General features: G+C 42.4%; 1 pseudogene across 2 annotated transcripts; it reads left to right on the top strand.

The window, feature by feature from the left end:
* The first annotated feature begins 227 nt into the window (after positions 1-227).
* On the top strand, positions 228-5,400 carry LOC148010820 (lysine decarboxylase 2 pseudogene; annotated as a pseudogene). Of its 2 annotated transcripts, XR_015689438.1 has the most exons (4): positions 228-360; positions 456-551; positions 2,255-2,397; positions 2,516-5,400. The product of XR_015689438.1 is annotated as a lysine decarboxylase 2 pseudogene, transcript variant X1 (transcript). The 2 variants fall into 2 exon arrangements; XR_015689439.1 differs by lacking the exons at positions 228-360; positions 456-551 and adding an exon at positions 592-1,376.
* Positions 5,401-6,153: the final 753 nt, after the last annotated feature.

The following is a 6,153-nucleotide window of genomic DNA, read 5'->3' as shown; positions in this document are numbered from 1 at the left end:
TTAGGCATGTGGTCCTTCTCTCTCTCTCGACACGATAATACACAATGTGGGAAATATTGCTAGAATTAGTTCGAAACTCCTTGTGGAGATGTATTGTCAATAATCATTCATCACAATGCTGGTGCAGGAGCTCCTCATGTCTAGTACACGAACGGCATGTGACCGGAGGTCTGGAAGGCACAAGCGTGGGACACAGCCCTTGGACAAGATGGGCCTACCGGATCTTCTTTCTTCTTGCTTTTCTCAAGTTCTTTACATTTGCATTTCCTCACCTACACAGTAGTACACACACACACACGCACGTATATAACTGAGGGCAGCCATTACCCCTTCTCTCTCTCACACTCTCAGTGCGAACAGGTATGCTTCTTGCCTTAGACGCCATAGGTTCTGCAATACTCTGTTTTCCACCGTCCTAACCCTAAAGTTGCCTGTTTTGCGCTCTGTCTCTGCAGGTGTAACCGTTTCACGGCTCTTCATTCCTACTATCAAGCGCGTGCGCGTCCGTCTGCGTCTGCTTCTGCTTCTGCTTCTTCCAGTCGTTACACCAGGTGAGAGATAAGCCTCACGACAGCAGACATTTGATCTTTCCTTCTGGCCTAATTTCTTAACTTCTTCCGGCCGGAATCTTTGGCATCCAAAGGCCGCTAGTGATCCTTGTCCTTTTTCGCTTGTCTCCTGGCTGTTTTGAATACATCCCCCTCGTTTTCTAGTGGCTTGTTTTCCTGTTTTTCCAGATTTCGTTCTTTAAGGATGCCACTTGAGACCCTCCTTTGCTTCTCCTGTTCTTCGTCCGCGTGATCAATGCAATATTTTTTGTCTTCGCACTATAACCAGTTTTCTGATATCCTATTCATTATCAATGCCCTTGCATATCAGAGATTATCTCTAAGTTAACAAAAATCTAGATGAAGTCAAGGATTTGAGAGAACTAGATTTAAAGGAATGCCTGACACTTTGCATAAACGCATTTTTTTAGGTTTTGTCTTCGCACTATCACCAGTTTTCCGATCCGCTTGTTTCCTATTGGAGTTGTGTTATTCCTTGGTGTTCGGTACCTGCCCATGCTAATTGTAATTGCACAGCATTCTTTCTTTTTACCTGGCATGCTCATGTCTTAAACGTTGCTTCTTGTCCTTGTAACTCTCATTCATGTGTTCAAGGATTTCTATGGAAGGAAAATGGCTCGCTGAGTACTTTCAGATAATACATTGTTCTTGAAGCCTTTGCTGGTCTGGCACATGCCTATCAATCCATGGGAAAGCATTTGCACTTTCTGAAAATGTCTTTGGCCTATTTTATTATTATGCCGACAGGCAATTTGCGGTTCATCATGCAGAAAATAATCTATTTTAATCTTCAGCAATGCATCACATGTGAGTATCCTTGCAAGGCAAACCCAGGAACTTGCTATCGTTTCAGTTTGCCCAGGCAATTTGGTTGTCTAATGCTTGGAGGTGACGGGAAATGGAGATAAAACTGTATATTATACAGTAGAAGTTTACTTGGACAGCCTTAATTTTTCCCAAATCAGTGGACTGCGGAGGAATCAGTTCAACCCTACCTATGTTGCTTTTGGTCAATTTTGGGGCTTATGTTTTGCAAATGTGTCACTCTTCTTAGCTCGTGCCTTTCAGTCTGTGTTTGGACTCCTAGTTGAGATTGATTTACTGTAGCTAACAAAACTGTAACTGAGTTGTGAGTGGCTGAGTCCAAAGGGAGTTTGTAACTTCAAGGTCGGGGTGCTTAAATTTCTGCTAACTTTTGCCCCTTCATTATGTGATGTGTTTATGCTTACCTGATAAGGATTGTTTCTTTGAATTTTGGGTTTCTAGTTGTTCTTTTCAAGAAAACCTTACTTAGCCGGTTTGTGGCAGAACTTAGTAAGGTTGTGCCTGTCAGCCTACATAGCGTTCAGCACAGCTAAGTTTGCTATGTTTCTCTGGACAATTGCTTGAAAATCCCCGTTTGATGATTTATGGCCAGAGATCTCTTGGGAAGGTGTTCTCTGTTTTTATCTGAACCTGTTATATTTGGTTCCAGTAAAGCAATCTGTACTTTTGTCTTCTTATTTGGTGGGTCAACCTGCTTCCTAAAGTTTGATCTGACTGTTGAGATCTCAGTTTTTGATCAATCTATTTGCATTTTCTCCCTTCCTAACTAGTAGTTCGATCCTGGCTTCTGAAGTTTGATGGGCTAATTTCTGCCAGAGTTTGGTTAATTCTCCATTCTTCTCTTTGTTGTTTTCTTGCAGTATAACGACTGAATGCTATAATGGAGAGTAAAGGTGGTAAAAAATCTAGTAATCTACAATACGAGGCTCCTCTTGGTTACAAAATCGAAGATGTCCGACCACATGGAGGGGTTGAGAAATTCCACATTGCTGCCTACTTCAATGTATGTTTCTTAAGCACATTTTGTCTCTGGTTGTTTCTGCAGCATAATTGTTGCATGTTGAGCATCTATAATAGTCTTCATAACATATTTTTGTGCTTGCCAAATTGTTTCTGTGCAGTGCACAAGGAAACCATCCTGATGCTTCACTTGAGCTGCAGTTGAAGTAGGCTTGGAAGTTTAGCTTGCGCTATCACCAATTAAATATCAGAAAGATTTGAGGGGTGCATGCCAGGAAGTTTGCAATCATAAGCAGCCTTTGATTAAGCTCTTTTCCTACTACTTGTTTCTCCTCTCAAATTAGTGATCAGAATTTCTGGACTGGCAGTATGGGTATTCTCTTTCAGACAGAAGAGCGAGTGGTCCCTGTCGACTGCAACAGCTCTGGAGGTTTTGAAGGATTTGAGAAGAGGTTGGAAATAGAGTTCTTTCCTGATAATGGTAGTGATGCAAATGGCTTAAGGGCTTTGTCACGGACTGAACTGAATGAAGTGCTTGGGGCTGCCAAGTGCACCATTGTTGCAGAGCTAAGCAACAGTCAGCTTGATTCTTATGTGCTCTCAGAGTCTAGCTTGTTTATGTATCCATACAAGGTGGTCATGAAAACTTGTGGTACTACAAAGCTGTTGAAAAGCATTCCCATCCTGCTCACTTATGCATCTCGTTTGTGCTTGAAAGTGAAAGGCTGCAAGTACAATCGGGGCTCTTTCTTTTTCCCTGAAGCTCAGCCATATCCGCATGGCAGCTTTTCTGATGAAATAGAATATCTGGAGGGCTTGTTTCATCATGCTGGATATGAGTGCAAGGCTTCTGTGATGGGTGATCCCTCTGAGGAGTTGAACTGGCACATTTTCTCAACATCAGTGGTGCCAAATGTAGTGGCATTAAATCCTGGAATGCCAGTCTACACCTTGGAGATTTGCATGCCCAAGTTGGACAATATGAGAGCCTCCAACTTCTTCAAAAAGACTTGGAGCTTAGCTGCTGAAATGACACTGAATTCTGGTATTGCAGACTTGCTTCCCAATTCTCAAATTTGTGATTATGCATTTGAACCTTGTGGGTATTCTATGAATTCAGTGGAGGGAAATGCCATCTCCACAATTCATGTGACTCCTGAAGATGGGTACAGCTATGCCAGTTTTGAAGCAATGGGTTACAACCCTGAAGAAATGAACTTTCCAACCCTGGTGGAAAAGGTTGTATGCTGCTTTAGGCCTGCTTTGTTTTCTGTAGCTTTGCATGTGACTGGCTTTGTAGCCAATTGTGATGAGCTATGGGAATCTCCTTTTTCACCTGTTGGCTATCTTTGTACCCAAGCTAGCATGGAAAGGCTTGCAGGAGATGGTGTCGTGGTCTTCTATTCTTTCAAAGAAACCAAGCTTGATTTTGCACCGGCTTTACCAAGCAGCCAACTTCAGGTCGGCCTAATGGAACCAATGAATAGATACCGGAAAACAAAGGTGCCTGATAATGCAATCCAAAAAGGAATGCAGCGTGTTTTGCAACAACATCTCAAGCTTGGGCAAATGAATTGTGAAGTTAAGGAGTTGGTATTGGCCATTGGTCCAGTGGTTATTGGCTCTACAAACAAAGATGTAGACCATTTGATTAAGGAAAGGATCTTAAATGTCCGACCAGAAGATGCTTTTTACGTTATGGATATTGGAGCAGTGCTCAGATTGTGGAAGACATGGAAACTGCATTTGCCACGTGTTCATCCATTCTATGCAGTTAAGTGCAACTCTGATGTCGTGTTGTTGGCCCTTCTAGCTGCTCTTGGTGCTGGTTTTGATGTAGCAAGTAAGGCGGAGTTGGACATGGTTAGATGCTTAGGTGTTGGTAATGACAGGATAGTGTTTGCCAATCCATGCAAGCTGCCATCACACATTGCATATGCTGCCAGCCACAATGTTCACCTCACTACTTTTGATTCAGAGGTGGAACTTTACAAGCTGAAAAAAGTGAATCCACAGGCTGAAGTTGTTCTACGAATTCGGGTTTGTGATCCAGGGGCCAGGTGTCCCCTTGGTGTCAAATATGGTGCTGAAATGGAGGAATGCCATGGTTTGCTTGTTGTTGCCAAAAGTCTTGGTCTTCGTGTTGTTGGAGTTGCTTTCCATGTGGGGAGTGGAGCATCTGATCCTTCTTCCTTTGCAAAAGGAATTGCCCAAGCACGGGAAGTATTTGACATTGCTATGAAAATGGAAATGACTTCTCTCAGGCTTTTAGACATTGGCGGGGGGTTTGTTTCTGATGGTGGTCATGGTGTCAGCTTCTCCTCTGCAGCTTCTGCTATAAATGATGCCCTAGAGAAGTATTTTCCTTGTGATATGGGAATTACTGTGATAGCAGAGCCTGGACGATTTTTTGCAGAGGAATCATTTACCCTGGCTACACAGGTGTTTGGGAGTCGGCTACGTGTGAGAGATGGGCAGAAACTGGCGGAGTACTGGGTCAATGATGGAGTTTATGGTTCTATGAACTGCTTGCTGTATGACCATGCTGTTATATCTGTTCGAGCATTGCATGTTTCGAGTAACAACACTGTTGATGTTAAGGTTGGGGATGAAGGCCTTCTGTCAACAGTTTTTGGACCCACTTGTGATGGCCTGGATACTATCATGCAGAATGTGTGGCTACCGCAGATGCAATGTGGTGATTGGCTCATATTCCCAAGAATGGGTGCATATACAAAGGCAGCAGCCTCTAGTTTCAATGGTTTTGACATAAGTGACATAAGCACAGTGTGTGCCTGCTCAGCAGTTATATGATTCTGCAGCAGTGAGAACTCTGTCACGACAGAGTGGTTGCATGCAGGTGCAGTCTGACATTTCAGCTTACTGGCTCTTTGTCTATGTTCTTTACTTCCTCTATATCTAAATAACTTTATCATCAAATGAAGCAAGATTGAAGTACCACAGAGGTGGTGATGCTTGCTGTTTGTCATTTATCTTAGCACAGTATGGTTTTAATAGGAACAAATCTTCAAGATTTCGCATTATACATACTGAAGGTGCTTGTTTTGTTCACTTGCTCTTTAATATATCACAGCAGTGCTGGAAATGAATACCACATCTCTATGCGACTTTTAGAAGATGGGGTTGTCAGGTTAGCATGGAGCGCTTATGAAAGATTTCACATTTTGGACTTTTGCTTATGAAAGATCTGTAAGCTAATCACAGTACCTGATTGAGCTTCATCAGTAGTAAATCTTTATGTGGGATCAAGATTGCCTTTGCTGGTGTGAGGTCTGGAACTGCTCCCCTATTCACCTCCCAGGGAGTGTAAGATAGATGGTACCAGTAGATCCAATTTGCACATTTCATTGTGTCAGGATTTTCCGCAATTTTGGTCCACCGAAACGCTTCACCTTTCTTATCCCTTCCAAGACTTGGAACTCTACAAACCCAAGACTCAGTATCGTTTTATTCTGGTCTTGTCGCTTGAGATTGAAATTAATTATCAATCGATATCGTCTCTAGACTATCGCTCCTGCATTCGCTACCATGGGAGTGTACGGTAGGTAGTAGAAATTTAAAAAATAACGCAAAGAAAATTGAAGATAAAATATTCAGATTCCATGCTCACACAAGTCACATGGTAACTTTTTGTCACCTCTTTTCTTCGAATTTGTTGCCTTCTACATACATACATACTTTTTTGTTCTCATGAAGTATGCAATGTACCTTCCTCACACAGTCTTTACAGCTATAAATACCCAAACACACACACATACTTTCATTTACCCTTTCGAAT

The sequence above is a fragment of the Lygodium microphyllum genome, chromosome 29, assembly GCF_053477565.2.
Source record: "Lygodium microphyllum isolate KBCC chromosome 29, Lygodium_microphyllum_v1.1.10, whole genome shotgun sequence".
In the NCBI taxonomy this organism is placed as follows: Eukaryota; Viridiplantae; Streptophyta; class Polypodiopsida; order Schizaeales; family Lygodiaceae; genus Lygodium; species Lygodium microphyllum.
Note: the sequence above shows the minus strand (reverse complement) of the source record. Positions and strands in the feature narration are given on the sequence as shown.